The 20,530-nt window shown below is 40.9% G+C and overlaps 1 protein-coding gene across 4 annotated transcripts in view; it reads left to right on the top strand.

Moving 5' to 3' along the window:
• Positions 1-541: 541 nt before the first annotated feature.
• CALD1 (caldesmon 1) overlaps positions 542-20,530 on the top strand; it is a 123,512-nt gene continuing 103,523 nt past the window's right edge. For 2 of the 4 annotated variants that reach the window (XM_069968273.1, XM_069968281.1), the window contains exon 1: positions 542-650. The gene's annotated coding sequence lies outside the window, so the exon portion shown is untranslated. The remainder of the gene's footprint in view (positions 651-20,530) is intronic. The other 2 variants (XM_069968289.1, XM_069968255.1) reach the window with 1 other exon arrangement.

The raw sequence follows: 20,530 nt of genomic DNA, 5'->3' as shown, positions 1-20,530 counted from the left end.
TTCTCCAGCGAACATGTGCTTTTAATTTTTCAGAAAAATTAACCCCCGCCTGCCCCCCCCCCCCCCTCTTCCTTATACCTTCAGATATAGCAGAGCTGAGTCGGTTAAGTTCTCAACCTCGTGACAAACTCAGTTCTGCTACATCTTTTTATTTTTTTTTTATTTTTTTTTTCTGGATTCTTATGATCTTCCCTTTTGTCAAGAGAATTTTTTTTTCTTACAGAGGCCCCGAAACCATAACCAAAAAAGGATATGTTACTGGAATTGGCAGGCGGCGTGATTTTGGGTTTTTCTGATGAGTCCCGTCTCTGAGCATGCTTAGGGAATGACAAGCATTTTTTTTCTAGCCGCTTTTTTTTTTTTTTTTTTGGGACTAGGAGCGAACCCATTGGCCGCCTATTAGAATATGCTGAGGAGGACAATGGCTTTTACTGGCTGCCAATTGTAAACATAAGGAATAAGGATTCTTCTAGCGTTGACTTTTTTTTTTTTTTTTTTTTTCCTTTCACTCGGAAGGGGGAGGGGCTTAGGGAAAGTCTGCCAGTTTAATTCAATAGAGCTGTGTTTTAAGCAGCCCCTGCCTTTTTTTTCTTGCCTCTTTACGAAGCGGCCAGTGACTTCCTTCCAGCTGCAAACTTTTCATCAGAAAGGTAAGGGAGGGGATTAGGAATTTTTTTATTTATTTTTTATTTTGTCCTGGATGGAATTGTTGGAAATTTCCCTGCATGATGTATATTATTGTTCTAGAGTTTATTGTTTTATTGCATTTTTTTTTTTTTTTTTTTGCATTCAGATGGGTTGATTTTACATGGTATTCTTTATTGGTTTAGTGTTTTGATGCACTTGGAGGTAGGAATAAGTTTGCCCCCGTCCTCTAGTCCTCCAGCTGTTGCAAAACTACAACTCCCATCATGCCCTGTGATGTAACTATCACCTATTATGCATGTATGATGGTGATCCTTATCTAGTGATGCTCCAGCTGTTGCAAAACTACAACTCCCATCATGCCTGTCTTGGCAACCTATTGCTGAACACCATCATAGGTGATAGCTAGAGTACATAAGGATTTCAGATGTCAGGGCATGATGGGAGTTGTAGTTTTGCAGAGTCACTAGATGGGGATCACCATCATAAATACATCATAGGTGAGCGCTGCATCACAGATCATGATGGGAGTTGTAGTTTTGCAACAGATGGAGAGTTACTAGATGGGGATCACCATCATATATACATAATAGATGATAGTTACATCACAGGTCATGATGGGAGTTGTAGTTTTGCAACAGCTGGAGAGTTACTAGATGGGGATCACCATCATATATACATCATAGGTGAGCGCTGCATCACAGATCATGATGGGAGTTGTAGTTTTGCAACAGCTGGGGAGTCACTAGATAGGGATCACTATGATACATACATCACAGGGCATGATGGGAGTTGTAGTTTTGCAACAGCTGGAGAGTCACAAGATAGGGGTCACCATCATACATACATCATAAGTGGTAGCTACATCACAGAGCATGATGGGAGTTGTAGTTCTGCAACAGCTGGGGAGTAACAGGATGGAGGACTACTATTATAGACAATAGCTACATAACAAAAATATATTAGATGTCAGGGCATGATGGGAGTTGTAGTTTTGCAACAGCCGAAGAGCCACAGGTTAGGAGATCAACATCATGCATCATAGGCATTAGCTACATCATACAGGGCACACCATGATGGGAGTTGTAGTTTTGTAACAGATGGAGAGTCAAAGGTCAGGAATCACCACCCTGGGCAATATCTACATCACACAAGGATCTCAGGTGTCAGGCATGATGGGAGTTGTAGTTTTGCAAAAGATAGATGCCACAGATCACCACTATAGGCGATAGCTACATTGTACAAGGATTTCAGGCATCTTAGTATGATGGGAGTTGTGGTTGGATGATCACCACCATAGGTAATAAGATACATTGTACAAGGACTTCGGGTATCATAGGATGATGGGAGTTGTGGTTGGATGATCACCACCATAGGTAATAAGGTACATTGTACAAGGACTTCGGGTATCATAGGATGATGGGAGTTGTGGTTTTGTAACAACTGGAGAGTCAATAGATGGGCATCACTGTCCTAGGCAACAGCTATATCCCATATCACCATAGGCGATAGCTACAGCACACAAAGGATTTCAGGCCACGATGGGAGTTGTAGTCCTGCAACAGCTGGAGAGCCACAGGTCGCAGATCACCATTATAGGCAATACCTACATGACACAAGGATTTCAGCTCTGGAGGAGTGCTTGATCCCCATCCATTTAAATGCTTCACTATACATTGTGCAACCTATGTGTCACTCCAACACTTACTTCTTTTAAGGGAGCAGTATGTGTATGTAAGATCTTTCTTTCTTTCTTTTCTTTTTTTCTTTTTCTTTTATGCAAAAATAAACTACTTGTAATGTTACGTGTGCAGCTATGTAGCAGAGCTAGGTGAGTTGCCTGGTGGTAGAGATTACCAGCAACACATCAGGCTCTGCTACATCTGCACATGATGGTTTGCATTGGGTGTAATTGGGTGGGTCCTAGGAGAGGAATATCACTATCCTTATGTCATGCAGTTATTCCAGGAATAAAGGAAACAAGGGAGCAGAAGCGGCAGGGACATGCTGAGACAGTTCTGGCTGAGGAGCAGACTTGATGGTTGAGGCAGATAGTGTCTGTGGGTTGGCATTCCTGCACAAACACTTCATGCAGACTAGAAAACATCTGATCCATCTGATAACCTTTGTCTGGATTCTTAGATGTTGATAAAGTTTTTACAAATTCAAAATTCTTTCATTTGATGTTGTTACTGTTATCCTATTTATGTAGTCTTTTGTGCCTTAAAGGGCCAATACCCCATTTTTTAACAGTTTTCTGGTAATATATATGAAATTATGCAGATTTTTTTTTGGGTGTGGATGGGGGGTATTTGTTTACATACATTAACCCCATCCGCAGGATGCCGAGTTAAATCCCTGAGAATTCTTCCCATGTCTTGGATGAGACGTATGTAAATAACCACGCCCCTATCCTGCAGCTGTGCTTATTGCTAAGGGGCTACGTGTTATTTTAAAGGGGTACTCCAGCATCAAATGTTATAAACTGTGTCAGACTGGAAAGAATACATCATACATCACGACCTGCAGGACATACAGCAGCTGATAAGTATTGGAAAGTTTAAGAATTTTGAGTAAAAGTCAAATACAAATCTATATCAATTTCTGAAAAAAGCTGACTTGAAAGAACATTTTTTTTCCCTCCGAGGTACCCCTTTAATACAATTTTTTTTATAATTATGCTATAGGGGGACAATAGCACTATAGCCTCCCTTTGAAGGATGGACCGTCATATAAGAAAGATACTACCCGTTCACAAATATACAGGAACTACAATATGCCCCCTTTTTGTGCCATAATAGCTGCCCATAGCAACCATTAACTTTTCCCACAGCAACCACTTTTTTAAATGTAAACAGTGACCTGGGTAACTGTTCAGTTCTTGTTTTGATTTCAATTTTTAAATTTGATTCTATTTAAAAAAAGAATATTGTTGACCCCTATGTAATGGGAATTTTTTTTTAAAAATAACATTCATTATGGTAGACATGGGTCTTCTTTGAAACATAAGAGAGTCCATGGAGAGTGGATCTAGTCCTGGTCAGCCCCATGTCCTTCCATGACAAAAACTTATGTAGGAGTCTACTTCTTCAGTGGGGGTAGATGTAGTGTCCCAAAACAGGGGATGGGGCAACAATAAAGTTGCCCATAAGTCAAGGCCCTTTGGCCTTAGGTGGCAAAACTCAGTGCTTTAATTTGGGGCTAAATTTGATCTTTGATATCTGGAACCCCCTTTATGTAAATCACTATGTTTTACAACTAGATATACATATTGCAGTTATAAGGTGGTAGTAGATACACCAAAAGCAAGGTTACTGGTCAGAGGGATGACTTAAATTGGTTATCCAGGATTAGAGAAAGCACAGTTACCTTCTTGCAAAACAGCGCCACCCCTGTCCTCAGGTTGTGTGTGGTATTGCAATTCAGCTCCATTCATTTCAATGGAACTGAGCTACAAAACTCCACTCCCAAACTGAGGACAAGAGTGGTGCTGCTTCTGGAACAGAGCGGCCATGTTTTTCTAAGCCCTTTAAATGTTAATGTCTGTAACAACCCCCCCCCCCCCCCACCTACAATACTGTTGTCTTTATATGTGACATAGGCCCAAATGCTACAACTACCCCCATAGCCACACCCCTGTATATCAAACGTTTCCATGGCGACTACCACTGCATGTTCGGGGAGATTTATCAAACATGTTGTAAAGTGAAACTGGCTCAGTTGCCCCTAGCAACCAATCAGATTCCACCTTTCATTCCTCACAGACTCTTTGGAAAATGAAAGGTGGAATCTGATTGGTTGCTAGGGGCAACTGGGCCAGTTTCACTTTACGCCATGTTTGATAAATCTCCCCCGTCGTGGTTAAATGTGCAACGTCTTATGCCAAACTAAAGCTGGCAGAATTATTGCAAGGCAGCATGTTTATTACAGAGTTAATTTGTGAACTTACTGTCATCCTGGCGCTGGGCTCCGTCTGAGACCCGCCACGTCTGCCCCGAGAACGCGGAAATCCCATAAAACTATGAGGCTGATAATTACCAATCATAACAATAGTAGTCGGCTCAAGAACAACGTGTATCCGTCAATAATGAAGACAGATTACTAGTACGGGGATTGTTATTTCTCCCTAGAATTCTCCTCTTTTGGCACATCCAATGGGAACTGTGACGGCGGCCATGTTGGTTGTCACTATTCAGATTTTTCTATTAAAAGAAAACTGAGAAACTCTGGTAACAACCGATATGACCACCATTACAGCTTCATGGTGGTATGTCTATGACACTTGCTGTAAAGCATATCACTAAATGCTGTTAAAACAGCTTAAAGGGGTTATCTGGGTTTAGGAAAAACATGGTCCAGTGCATGTCTACAAATGTGCCCTACACAAAGAATAGGTCATTTGATATGTCTATGATGCTTGATATAAAGCATTTGTTTTTCAAATCCTTGATATCCCCTTTAAGCTGTTTTTTTTAACAGCATTTTGTGATATGCTTTACAGCAAGCAATATGGACATACCACAATGAACATCTCTACAGTATGTTCTTTGTATAGGGCACATTTGTGAGCATGCTTTATGCCATGATTTTCCAATTCTGGATAACCCCTTTAAGTAATTTTTAACAGCATTTAGTGACAACACTTTTTAAATTCCGGATAATCCCTTTAATCTGCTTTTAACAGAATTTAAAGGGGTTGGCCACTTTAAAGTAAAATAGTTCAGTGTACAGTATTAGTAAGTGTACTCACTATATATTCTGACAACAGCTCCCTGTGTACTCACTGTATATACTGACAGCAGCTCCCTGTGTACCTCATAGAGCTAAAATCAGACTCCGCTCCTCCAGGCTGTGCTGTCCTGCTCTGTGGTGAGTCTGTCCATAAGATGGGCGACATGGAGGAACATGACCATGCCCCGCCATAGACCTCCATAGACATATACAGGCTCAGTGGTGGACACTGGGGGGGGCCGGGCATGGTCACATGCTCCTCCATGTCGGTCATCTTATGAACAGACTCACCACAGAGCAGGACAGCACAGCCTGGAGGAGGGGAGTCTGATTTTAGCTCTATGAAGTACACAGGGAGCTGCTGTCAGTATATACAGTGAGTACACCTACTAATACTGTACACTGAACTATTTTACTATAAAGTGGCCAACCCCTTTAATGATATACGTTACAGCAAGCATCATGGACATCATGGACCAAAAGGAACATCTCCAATTCTTTGTATGGGGCACATTTGTGAGCATGCTCTGTGACCTCAATGAGCCGTGCAAAGGTCATTCTGCATGGAGGGGAAGGCTGAGCTGTGAGCTTCATCAATTGTCTTTGCTATCTGCTGGTGTCACCTAGGCTTCCATGTTATGATACCTTTGCATAGAAAAGTGCAGCCGTGCTATGTAGATATATCGGGGGAGATCAAACATGGTGTAAAGTGAAACAGGCTCAGTTGCCCCTAGCAACCAATCAGATTCCATCTTTCATTCCTCACAGACTCTTTGGAAAATGAAAGGTGGAATCTGATTGGTTGCTAGGGGCAACTGGGCCAGTTTCACTTTACACCATGTTTGATAAATCTCCCCCATCGTATGTACTGGAACTTTTTTTTCAGAATTATCGGCTCCTCAGACATTACGCACAGAATGTTTGGAACTTTTTAGGTTAAAGGTGGAAGATTCCCTGGTCAATGGGGTAGATGAGCTTTAGGGTTGTAGCCAATCAGGCCCATTCCTAAGCTATGTAAGGAATGTTAGTAGTAGCCTTAGGGTATTCCAGATGCTTGAGGAACATTCTGGAATGCTGACAGCCCCCGGTAATGTCTCTTATTAGAGACCTGAGCAGATGCTTTACCTTCCTTTTATTATTACAGGTTCTTGTTTCAGGGCTTAGATGTCTCTTAAATATTAGTATAATGCGGATTTGCTGGTGTTCAATGTGACAGCCGCTAATATTAAACGTTCCTGCAAAAATAATTGTGAGGATATGTGTGTTTTTTTTTTTACAGCTCAATTCTTTTTTCTTCAAAGAAAAGAAAAAAAGTTTGACTTTTTTTTTTTTTTAAACCTTTTTTTTTGCCTATAGGGCACTTTTTTTTTTTTTTTTTTACCGTAATGGAACATAGTTTTGGCCGAAACCTTGGAAAGTTTTTTTTGTAAATGAGATCCAAATTTTTTTATTTAAAAAAATAAAAATTTTTGTTCTGTTTTTTACGTTACGACAGTAGTCAGCAGCTTAAGGCTATGTTCACATATCATGTAAAGAAGGTCCGTTATTTTAAATGAAAATTTCATTGAAGTCTATGGACAATGGCCTTAAATAATTAGCATGATCATTATTTCGACGTCTGTATAACTTCGATCATCAGCTGATCGGTGGTTTAGGTTTGGACCTAAATTATTGTTGCGTGTAATAGCGATACGCACCCAATGGCTGACGATTGCCCAAACACCTGATACCTTACCTCTCCTTGGTCTTTTGTCCGGTGCTCTGCAGCTCCCTAGTCCCGGCAGTTGCAGCATCTGAGCGTCCTGTCAGCTGACAGGCCGCTCAGCCAATCACAGGCCAATCGGCCAATCAGCTGACTGGCCGCTCAGCCAATCAGCTGACAGGACGCTCAGACGCTGCTGTCACCGGGACCAGGAAGCTGCGGAGCACAGGAGAGAAGACAAGAAGAGGTAAGGTATTAGGTGTTTGGGGAAGGGCTGCATGGACATCGCTAACAATGTCCATGCAGCCCTGCTGCCCGATTATCGGGCTGTCTAATAGGTCCAGTAAAAGAGCGCCTATCTAGCTGATCGGCGCTCGTTTCCTAAAATGATTGGGCCGTAGCCGGCCTGTGTAATAAGACCCTTACAGAAGCTGTCTGTGTCAGTAGTGCTGCAGCAAGATGCTATTTCATCCAATCACAGCAAAGCTTTTATTTAAAAAAAAACCTGAAAATAGCGATGTCATTGGTTGGTGTAACCAAGGGCTGCTTTTCTATTGGACAGTTCTGATACATGTGGTACTGTATGCGGTTATTGTTTCATCCTGGTTGCTATGACTACGTCCAGGGGCGCGTATACGTTTCTATTGTTAGGCTTGGTTATTGTTGGCCTTTGAGTCCTCACAGGTCACATCACATTGTTTGCTGTGCAGATGTCATACAACTTGAGATTTAAAGGGGTTGTCAAGGCTTACAAAAACATGGCCCGCTTTCTTCCTGTAACAGCACCACTCTTCCTGTGTTTTTTTTTTTTTTTTTTTAAGCTTACTTCCATTAAAGTGAATTGAACCAAATTGTAATAGCACACACAACCTGAGGACAGGGGTGGCGCTGTTTGTGGAAGAAAGCAGTCATGTTTTTTAAGCCTGGATAATCCCTTTAAATGTTGCTAAATATAAAAATGCAATGGTATGGTATGACTATTACTAGTACCATAAATCATCGATGTGCGCTGTAATCCAGCACTTTGCGCTTATTGATGAAGATAAAAGCTGATTAATCACAATTATTTTTGGAAGTGTGACGCTCCGGGGAGGATGGGGCAATCTCCGACAAATTCCAGTGTTTATTTGGTACTTGGTTACTAGCGAACTCTTCCATATAAGGAGACAGGCCGCGCTCCATTCATTAAATAGTGGAGATATTATTCACCCCGGTGTCCACATTCCAGGCCGGCCACAGAGTAGTCATCATACATCTCACATCCCTCACCGCCTGGGAAAGCCTGATCATTATTTCTCAGCAAATTTTTCAAGAAAATACATCTATCTATCTATCTATCTATCTATCTATCTATCTATCTATCTATCTATCTATCTCCTATCTATCTCCTATCTATCTATCTCCTATCTATCTATCTATCTATCTATCTATCTATCTCCTATCTATCTATCTATCTATCTCCTATCTATCTATTATCTATCTATCTATCTATCTATCTATCTATCATTCATCTATCTATCTATCTATCTATCGATCTATCTCCTATCTATCTATCTATCTATCTATCTATCTATCTATCTATCTATCTCCTATCTATCTATCTATCTATCTATCTCCTATCTATCTATCTCCTATCTATCTATCTATCTATCTATCTATCTATCTATCTATCTATCTATCTATCTATCTATCTCCTATCTATTATCTATCTATCTATCTATCTCCTATCTATCTATCTATCTATCTATCTATCTATCTATCTATCTATCTATCTCCTATCTATCTATCTATCTATCTATCTATCTCCTATCTATCTATCTATCTATCTATCTATCTCCTATCTATCTATCTATCTATCTATCTATCTATCTATCTATCTATCTATCTATCTTTCTTCTATTCTATCTATCTATCTATCTATCTATCTATCTATCTATCTATCTATCTCCTATCTATCTTTCTTTCTTCTATTCTATCTATCTATCTATCTATCTATTATCTATCTCAAGCATCTTGAGAAAGGCCTCGTGACGAGGCAGAAACGTTGCATGTATCTTTTGACCGTTATGGAATAAACATGTTTGGATTTTTCACTAAACGAAGTGCTGCGGAATTCTTGAGAATATACAGTGGGGAGATGTGGATTCAGCCTCCAGCAGCTGGCACTCCGACTGCATTTACTTAGAGTGCACTCTGTTGTGGATTTTTTATCTATCTATCTATCTATCTATCTATCTATCTATCTATTATCTATCTATCTATCTATCTATCTATCTCCTATCTATCTATCTATCTATCTATCTATCTATCTATCTATCTATCTATTCATAGATGCATATATAGATAGCTATGAATCACATGACAGACAGATAAATATGTTATAATATATAAATACATAGATTATCTGCTAAGGGTAGCTATGACATCATAAAACGTTTAACACGTCATTGCAAAATATTAAAATGTTTTGTTCAGAATGTTTCCCGCTGCTGAGACGGATTGCTAAAACAAAGGAACAAAAGTGCTTAAAAGCTCTTCCCCTATGGCAGTCCCATAGTAAATATATGGAATGGCCTTTTATCCACCAGGGATTGGATACTGAAATTGTGCAAGAGCTTAGACCCACCACAATCTCTAATTTATACCCTATCCTGTGGATACTGTCAAGAAGAGAATACCCCTTTAAAGGTGTTACCCCAATTTCTGATTGAAGGAGGTCCAACTGATCATGAGAACAAAGGCAAATGGGCCAACACTGATCATGAGAACAAAGGTAAATGGGCCAACACTGATCATGAGAACAAAGGTAAATGGGCCAACACTGATCATGAGAACAAAGGTAAATGGGCCAACACTGATCATGAGAACAAAGGTAAATGGGCCAACACTGATCATGAGAACATAGGTAAATGGGCCAACACTGATCATGAGAACATAGGTAAATGGGCCAACACTGATCATAAGAACAAAGGTAAATGGGCCAACACTGATCATGAGAACATAGGTAAATGGGCCAACACTGATCATGAGAACATAGGTAAATGGGCCAACACTGATCATGAGAACAAAGGTAAATGGGTCAACACTGATCATGAGAACAAAGGTAAATGGGCCAACACTGATCATGAGAACAAAGGTAAATGGGCCAAAACTGATCATGAGAACATAGGTAAATGGGCCAACACTGATCATGAGAACATAGGTAAATGGGCCAACACTGATCATAAGAACAAAGGTAAATGGGCCAACACTGATCATGAGAACAAAGGTAAATGGGCCAACACTGATCATGAGAACAAAGGTAAATGGGCCAAAACTGATCATGAGAAGAAAGGTAAATGGGCCAACACTGATCATGAGAACAAAGGTAAATGGGCCAACACTGATCATGAGAACAAAGGTAAATGGAGCAGGAGCGCACATGCCTGACCACTGTTATTTGTACTCTCTATGGGACTTCTAAATATAGGTGAGTACAGCGCATGTTTGGAAGTCCCATAGACAGTGAATAGAGTAGTGATGTAGCATGCGCTCCCAGCAGTTGAACCTTCATCAATCAGTAAGTTATCACCTATCCTGTGGATACCTCTTGGATTCATCATGAGAGTAATGGGGATGCAGTGGTGGTTGTAGTGGCGCGTCTTATATCCCCTTTAACATCAGCTGACTAATCAGGTGACTGCAGTCCCCTTCAGGTGAGTGGGGCCCGAAGTCGATCCCAGTACAGACAAGGAGCTGGAAGACCCACTAAGCAGTAAAAAAAATATTAAAATGGGACACTCCTTTAACAGGCCTTGCTAATCAGACTACACTGGATTTATCTGTAGTCTGTTACCATGGAGACACACAGGTCTGGTTTGGAACTGTAGACACAATATAGTATATTTTTAATATTTTAGGTCTGTTTTTACACTCTCATAATACATTTACTGGTTTTATTCAGTACTAAAAAATCTAGAGGATACATTTTCTTGAAGCAGCTCAGTGTGTATTCTGGGTGGAGTGTTCCTTTAAATGCGTTGAGTGTTTTGCCTTCATTGTTCAGTAAGAAGCTTTCACTGCTGGTACATTAGCGCCTGTTTACAATATTAACTCGCGTTTCATACGGGGAACTCCCTTGATTAAATCAGCAGTTTAAGTAATCTCCGTGAGAGCAGGAAACACGTTCTCTGGGCACAGGATCTAGGAGGTGCTCTGCTGGTTCCTCTGACTGTAGGAAACCAAGCACAGCCCAGATTGGATTTTTTGCAAAATATTTTAAAGGGAATTTGTCATCAGAAAAGGACCTATTGTTAAAATTCATTTTTTATGTTGTACATACATATATATATTTTTTTTAATTTGTCATATAAAAATGTAAATCTTGCAGTTTTCACTCTGGCCACCTAAGACCAATGATAAGGTAACACTTCCTGTTTTGTAGAGATCGCTTCTCCTTATCATCACAGATAGGATAATGAAAGATAACACCTGTTTAAAGAGTTTTTTGTTTTATTGCCGCAATATTGCGGAAAGATACCGTAACATAGGTGACTGCCATTTACAATAGGTAATGATCACAGTTTTTCTCTTCTCCCTTTGCATGGGTCACAGAGCATGCCCACAACAATAGTTTTTAGAAGTAAAAGCATCTCTGTTCAAGACAGCTCAAGTAAAGGTCCTTTTACACGGACAATATGGGGCCGTGCAAGGACGCAAGTGATCCCTGATCGGCGAGATCGGCACTTATTTTCAGTGCACTCAGAAGTCCAGAAGTGCACTCACAGTACAGCATGATTTTACGGCCAGCACTCCATTGTGCTCCATTCATTGGAGGAATAATTTTGCCTCGTTCCTTGTGATTGGTGGGGGCCCCAGGAGTCAGACCCAAAATCATTCTATCCTCTAAAAAGTACAGATGAGTAAACCGAATTTCCCGAACCGAGATTGGTTACAAACTTTGCAAAAGTTTCAGTTTGATGTTGGTACCAAATCAACTATTTTCAAAGTTTGATAAAAGTTAGAAAGAATGGCGGGCACACATAAAAATAAATAAATAAATAAATTCTCACCTGTACCTGCTCCCCCAGTGTCCTCCTCTGGGTCTCCGGTCCCCACAGCCGCCAAAATTCTGTTCAGCCAATCACTGACTGAGACGGGACAGCGCCGCGGCCAGTAAATGGCTGAGTGGGCTGTCATTCGGGTGGCAGCCTGTTCAACCAATCAGTGGCCACGACCCTGTCCTGTCTTAATCAGTGATTGGCTGAATAGGATTTTGGTAGCTGCATGGAATAGAAGAAGAAGAAGAAGTACACCGTGGACAGGTGGGAAAACCGAGTGATTTTTTTTTTTTAACCACACTAAAACAGCTACACTCCTCCAATTGTTTTAGCTGTTTTAGTGCAGCTCATTTAAGGTTCGGTTTGGAAGAACCCGAACTTTACGTTAAACTTTGGTGAACCCATCGACCCCAACTTTTAAAAAGTTTACTCATCTCTACTTCCAAGTCTAAACAAATCAGGGCACTAGGCATAGGTTAGGTGCCCATGGCGGTACCCTTCTCTGGCAAGGACAGGTGTTGCCTTCTTTAGCATGGACAGGTGACAGACCCCTGGCAGCTTTATTGGCATTTGTTTTAGGTGATTTTTAGTGATACTTGTGCACTATAGTGTCTGTAAAGTTTAGAGCTAAAAACTTACAGTCCTTATGTCATATGTTTTTGATTTGGCAATAAGTCCGGTGAGATTAAATCTTTGAAAAGCCATTTGCAATATAGCCTGCCTGCTGTATGAGGAAAATCTGTATTTGTTTGCCTAATAGGGAAGAGGTCCTTTACAGTACCAGGGAAATAAATTATGGCCTATTGAGTTCGAAAGATGGCAGCGGCTTACAAGTGAAAAAAAAAAAAATAATTCCTGCTAGCTCAGGGACTCCATTCCATGGTATCAAATAACGCTCCTTATAAGGGCCAGAACAGATTTGGCTTCGGAGAACCATTAGTTTTTATATTACATCTTACATTCAGCTCAAGCAATCTTTAATCTTTTCAGATCAGTTCCATGTGTCCTGGGTAGGAGGTTCCTTACACAAGTCAACTTAAAGGGCTCTTCCACTTTAAACATAAAGGGTTAAAGTTAAAGAACGCTAGATGTGTTTGGTATGAAAATAAATCACGTCTTATGGTTTGACCCTAAAGTCTTGTTTTTTCGGGAGAGTCACTGTGGCTCACTTACGTACGTAGATGTCTACAATCGTTCATCTCTATGTACGAGACATATGATACGTAGCCGATACAAAATGTTTTGAGACAACTTGACACCAAGGTGTCAAAAATACTTGTCATTCATGGTTGACCGGGAAAAGGGGGGAGTAAATACATGTGTAGGGTAAGCAAAGGAGGCAACAGTCTTGGGTACAGCTGTCTATGTTTCCTGTCCTTAGGGTGGGATACTAGGATGAATCTTATTATACCATATTATACAGGAAGTGAAGAAAAAAAATTCTAGACAAAACATTCTCAAAGTTCTTTAGGCATTTGTAGGTCCTGGCTTTAAGAGTGTAACTCTAGGAGCAAAGTTTGTAGTTGTTCTTGGCCCTGTTGCCTAAGGGAGATCAACCGTCTTCCTGCCCTATAAGAATATAGAAGTACTATTTCTTGATCGGTCCCTTCGTCCTGGGAACGTGGCCGAACTGGGGTTGACGGTCTCTACTGTATCCAAGAAAAAGACATGGCACCATTATAAAATTCACATGAAGACCCATAGACATTTTGAAACTGGTCTTACTCTATCGGGAAGCAATACCGGCCAAGGTATTCTTCCAATTTGGAAACCAAAAAACACCCAAACAAAATAGTTTTGACTTTGTCATTTCTAATCCCTAGATGGTTCCTTAGTGGAGTTGGCGGATTCCATTTTCCTCATGGTGAGCTCGTACTCTCCCCTGTCCTCCTCTGTATATCGGAGTTGTGCTCCTCAGGAGGATTTTCCACACTTTGCTTCTTCCTTCTAAAATGGAAAATCAATTAATTACTCTCCCCGGAGGGTGTTTTACGTAGTATACTTTTGAAGTCTTAAGAAAGCTTCCAGACAAACAATAATCATGACAAATATAAGGTCGTATCTTTGCCAGACAGGAAATGATAGTCTTCTGTATCGGAATCCATTGGAAATACTCAGTTCTTACAGTAAATCTCCATCTAAGAAATTAAGCTGGTCATACACTACAGGTAGTAGTTCCCTGTTTCGGTCAACAGCTATTACTGCTGCCCCCCATACGCACGTTTTCTTGGTTTGGCAATCAAGCATATATTCTAGATGAGGTAAGGAGCCTGGAAGCAACTTAAGATACCGATACATCTTCAATAACTGTTGGCCAAATGATAGTTGTACACGGCTGAATGTTCATGCGTTCCCTATGGGGAGAGGTATGCCATCCAGACCCATTCTTTCCAAAACAAGGGTCGGAGAGTGAAAATCCTTCACGCACGACCCCTATGTCCACAGACATTATATGTTGGGGGAGAGTTGGGAGGTCCCCATACACCTTATACTGATGGCCAGACTCGGAACCATTGGTGGGTTTAGCTAACTTTAGTATAAAGTGTATAGGGGCCTTTAGGGATCTTTAAGACCAACTGACCCTTGCTTGTAAGCTAGAACTTATCTAGTAGATCGGGGCTTAAGGAGCCTTTAAAGCACTCAATCACCATGAAGATAGGTCCACACGAATGATCAACGTATCATTTGTGCATCCCATTAATTTCATCACTGTTGACGGCACATCCTACAAATGTTTAGTTAAAGAATAATTGGCCTATGTAAAGGGCCTTTCATTTACCCAAAAAAAAAAAAAGACCAAGCATGGGGAAGTCCAACAGCCCCATCCTTCTTTTTTTCCTCATATTTGCCATCAAGGGAAAGTTGGGACTCCACCAATAGATGTCCTACAATAGTTGACAATGTCAATCTGCATTAACCTAATGTGACCACCTTCCCTTGTCCACTTGTTAGACAATAAGCTGATCACATCCTACTGAAACTTCTAGTGACCCCCAGTAATTGGCTGATCCCTTATGTCGAGTTGAGGATCAAAAAGTAGGGGCCAATGCACCATCAGAACAGCAACGGGGATCAGCAAGATGAGTATAGTTTCCTCTATTTTCCCACACCCAATGCCCTTTTTTCTTTTTTATCCTACAAGACAACCAATTCTTACTATTTTGGTATGGTACGATTATGGATAAAATTGTATATATATTAAAGACACAAAAATAAAAAATTTAATAAAGGTTTTTCTCGGATTGACCCACCAGTGGACTACAGGAACCTCCTGTTAAGCTAGGACCCCTATATAGTCCTGGTGTAAGGGAACACAGAACCTCGATAGAATACAGGGGCAAACAGATAGTGTGAGTTCTAGCGCTAGGCCCCCCCAAAGGTTTCCATGCCTACTTGCCAGCTAAACCCAAGGCGGTCTGGGGCAACTGGGTGACGGTCCCTACATTGGGTAAGTAAAACACAGAACGAGGCAAGACAAGCAAACACAATAAAGAATAGTCAGGCAAAGAGGTCGGAATACCAAGCAATCCATTCCAATATGATATGCCAGTTCAAACTAAAAGAGACTATGGCAGGCAATGTCCAAGAACACAAGTGGACTTCTTATGAGATGAGAGTCCCGGTCCAGGGTCTGATTGGACCAGCCCTCTGGCATCCAGACCCCGCAGAACACAGACTGGCAGAAAAGGGAGATAAGTGGAGAAAGTAACTGTCCATCACTACTCTCTCTAAACCATCTGTAGCCCGGCCAGGGCTAGCAGAAGACACCAGAGGGATGTGGTGGAACCAGTCAATCACCACACAGCTGAATCATTGCCAAAAGTGCAGACACTGACGTACTTTATGGGCAGAGGTCTGAACATAACACCTGCTAAGGCCAAAGTCTGAGCCTACGGGAGGTCGATGGCCTCCTTGGTCTTGACGCCATCAGTAGTCTTGGTATGACTTACATGGTGCTGGGTTAAAGGAATTATATATACCGCAAGCTACAAATATTTGGCCTGTATATTATTAAAATGATTGCATTAATTATTTTTTTTTTTTTTAAATTTAATATTATCTTGAATATCCCAACTAATTAACTTTACGAGACGTTGGCCTAGTCCACGTAGACAATGGCACCTTGTAGTCAGGACTATGCCAGACGCGTTAGGGACGGGTTGTGTAATGGGACATTCCTGACGTGAAGTGCATAGAGTGTTGACTTAATCAGAGCCATCAAATGTAAATGGCAATCGTAGCCCTTGTGACCATGACATCTTGCGTCTTAATTGGTGCCCCCCCCCCCCCCCACCGCCCCCCCTTCTTCCCCAGTTCAGTAACCTCAGGTGAGTCATTGGGCAATAGACAGCTGATGGGAGTTGACTGGAGGCCGCTTTAATGGCTACGTATACGAAATTGCTCCATCCTGTTCCCGAGTATTTGTAATGTACATAAATGAAGGTCTCGGGAGAACGCCAGAGGACAGATTTACGAACCAGATGTTTTCTGTACATTTGTACAGGTGCGATATGACTGTGGCACATTCCCTATATGGGGCGTAAATTACTTATTTATACCACTCGAAATTACCTTACTTGACTCTTACTCTGCAGGCCTCTGCCATAAGGTGACATGAAAAAATAAAAAAAAAATAAAAAAAAAGTTTTATAGCTCTATATAAAACGAATGGTAATAAAGTGTACATTATAAGGGGACTATTCACTATTGATGTTGGTTTTCATGCTACCAAAGATCACGGTGCTAAAGAGATTCTCCAGCTAAATGTATTTATTTTTTTTTTTTTAAATCTGATTGCTACTGTCGCCCCATAAGAACTGGTGACACATACCGCTGCCGCAATGCTTTCCCTGCTTCCAAATGGGGATAGGTATACCACTTTAAAGGGGAACTCCAGAGAAAACAAAATGTTTTTCAAAATAAATGGTGTCCGAGAGTTATATAGATTTGTAATTTACTTCTATTTAAAAAAAAAAAACAATCTTAAGTCTTCTAGTACTTATCAGCTGCGGTATGTCCTGCAGGAAGTGGTATATTCTTTCAGTGCTCTCTGCTGCCATCTCTGTCCATGTCAGGAACTGTCCAGAGCAGGAGAGGTTTTCTATGGGGATTTGCTACTACTCTAGACAGTGCCTGACATGGACAGAGGTGGCAGCAGAGAGCACTGTGTCAGACTGAAAAAAATACACCTCTTCCTGCAGGACATACAGCAGCTGATAAGTACTGAAAGACTCGAGATTTACAAATAGAAGTGAATTACAAATTGATATAACTTTTTGATTTAAATGAAAATAAAATTTTGCCTGAGTACCCCTTTAAATCTGATTACTACAACCACTACATGAGTCCTGGTAATACATTCTGCTGACACAATGCTTTTCTCTATGGGATGTAAATAATTTAGTCATCCCATTTTAAAATGGTGACATGATAATAAAATCGTTTTACAGCGCTATATAAAGATGAGGAGGAACTAGATCGTAAAAAAGTTCACACATATAGGAACTATGATTATGTATTCTCGGAGAACTGGAAGAATGAGAAGGTTAAGTGTGAGCCGGGCTTTCTCATTCTATAAGAACTAAACACCATTGACATTGGTTTCCATGCTCCTAAAGATCATTGCGCTTCAATTAAAGTGGTTGGACACTTTATAGTAAAATAGATCAGTATACAGTATTAGTAAGTGTACTCACTATATATACTAACAGCAGCTCCCTAAGTACCTAAAATCAGACTCCTCTACTCCAGGATGTGCTGTCCTGCTCTGTGGTGAGTCTGTCCACAAAATGGCCGACATGGAGGAGCATGTGACCATGCCCTGCCCCAGTGTCAACAACTGAGCCTTTATATGTTCTATAGGGGGCGGGGCATGGTCGCATGCTCCTCCATGTCGGCCATCTTATAGACAGACTCACCATAGAGCAGGACAGCACAGCCTGGAGGAGGGGAGTCTGATTTTAGCTCTATGAGGTACACAGGGAGCTGCTGTCAGTATATACAGTGAGGACTCTTACTGACACTGTACATTGAACTATTTTACTATAAAGTGGCCAACCCGTTATATATATATATATGTATATATATATATATATATATATATATATATATATATATATATATAAATTTTTAAATCTGATTACTACTGCTCTTACATGAGTACTGCCACAATGCTTTCCCATCTATATTGGATGTTAATGACCTATTTATACATTTTAAATGAAATTACTTGATGCCTGTGCCATAAGCTGAAAAAATACAGCAAAGGTAGTTATTTTGGTGCCAAAACGTGGCAATCTTATGCAAATTCCGACTGTCATTTGCATAAAACAGACGTGTTTTTTTTTATGGCTGGTAAAATTATGGGGGCACTGACTGTGATTAGTAATATTACTTGGGCACTGACTATTGTGGCTGGTAATATTATGTGGGCACTGACTATTGTGGCTGGTCATATTATGTGGGCACTGACTATTGTGGCTGGTCATATTATGTGGGCACTGACTATTGTGGCTGGTAATATTATTTGGGCACTGACTATTGTGGCTGGTAATATTATGTGGGCACTGACTATTGTGGGTGGTAATATTATGTGGGCACTGACTATTGTGGCTGGTAATATTATGTGGGCACTGACTATTGTGGCTGGTCATATTATGTGGGCACTGACTATTGTGGCTGGTAATATTATGTGGGCACTGACTATTGTGGCTGGTAATATTATGTGGGCACTGACTATTGTGGCTGGTCATATTATGTGGGCACTGACTATTGTGGCTGGTCATATTATGTGGGCACTGACTATTGTGGCTGGTAATATGTGGGCACTGACTATTGTGGCTGGTCATATTATGTGGGAACTGACTATTGTGGCTGGTCATATTATGTGGGCACTGACTATTGTGGCTGGTCATATTATGTGGGCACTGACTATTGTGGCTGGTAATATTATGTGGGCACTGACTATTGTGGCTGGTAATATTATGTGGGCACTGACTATTGTGGCTGGTCATATTATGTGGGCACTGACTATTGTGGCTGGTCATATTATGTGGGCACTGACTATTGTGGCTGGTAATATGTGGGCACTGACTCTATTGTGGCTGGTCATATTATGTGGGCACTGACTATTGTGGCTGGTAATATTATGTGGGCACTGACTATTGTGGCTGGTCATATTATGTGGGCACTGACTATTGTGGCTGGTCATATTATGTGGGCACTGACTATTGTGGCTGGTAATATTATATGGGCCCTGGCTATTGTGGCTGGTAATATTATGTGGGCACTGACTATTGTGGCTGGTCATATTATGTGGGCACTGACTATTGTGGCTGGGAATATTATGGGGCAATAACTGCAGGTGGTAATATTATTAGGGCACTGTTTCTGGGTGGCAATATTATGGCAGCACTGACTATGGCTGGCAGTGATGAATGTGCAGGTATGTCCTTGATCTCCAGCCCATTTTGAGAGTCCCATATTATAAAACCTGATAGTTACCAGAGAGTAACCTGAATCTGACGACACAAACCATCTCTATAATTCCTCCATCATTGCCGGCTGCATGGTGTAATTAAGGATTTCTCACAAAGGCCACATTTACTAGAAGAATGTAATTTAGAAAGAATCCGTGATATGCAGCAAAATGGATTTTCGCTGGAATTCAATAACGCTGCTCGATTTTCATCAAGCGCTCGGCCAATTTATGTCAAGAATCGAGATGCAATAATAAGTGGTCCAAGATCAACCGCAGGACATGCGAAAACATATCTAGAAGGAAGCAGAAAAGGGATTAAGGAACGCAAGGTTTTATTTCTTCCTTTCTAGGCCCGGACTGATCATTCTGCACAGCGGGCAATGGATCAGTGAAAAGGTGGATATTTCCCTGTAAGGCTTGTAGGTGAATGAGGCAAATCAGGGGGCACAGAATAACAGAGAAACTACAAATGATGAGGGCCTACACATTATAGAAGTAAACTAAGGGGCCCTTAAGCACGATCCCCTCCTGGCTTTTTAGATGTCTTTTAGGTATATATTTTTTTTACATAAATATATATATTTTTTAAATACTCTCTTTAACCTAAGTCCAGTCTTTTCTTTTTCACTGCAGTTAGGAAAAAATGCCAGGACTTAAATTTTTGGCAAGTTTCTTCCTTAATTTTTTCCTTCCTTTAATTCTTCCTACCTAGGCCTGGACTGATCATTCTGCACAGCGGCCAATGGATCAGGGGGGAGGCGGTACTTTCCCTGTAAGGCTTGTAGGTGAATGAGGCCAATCACGAGGCACAGATTTACAAAGAAAGGGCCTACATACAAGGGCCTACACATTATAGAAGTAAACTAAGGGGCCCTTTAGCCCGATACTTACCTTATTACACATGTTGGGGGATAGAAAGATCAGACATGTTGA

Source organism: Dendropsophus ebraccatus, chromosome 1 (assembly GCF_027789765.1).
Source record: "Dendropsophus ebraccatus isolate aDenEbr1 chromosome 1, aDenEbr1.pat, whole genome shotgun sequence".
In the NCBI taxonomy this organism is placed as follows: Eukaryota; Metazoa; Chordata; class Amphibia; order Anura; family Hylidae; genus Dendropsophus; species Dendropsophus ebraccatus.
The sequence above is the reverse complement of the archived record's forward strand: the minus strand, read 5'-3'. Positions and strand labels throughout refer to the sequence as shown.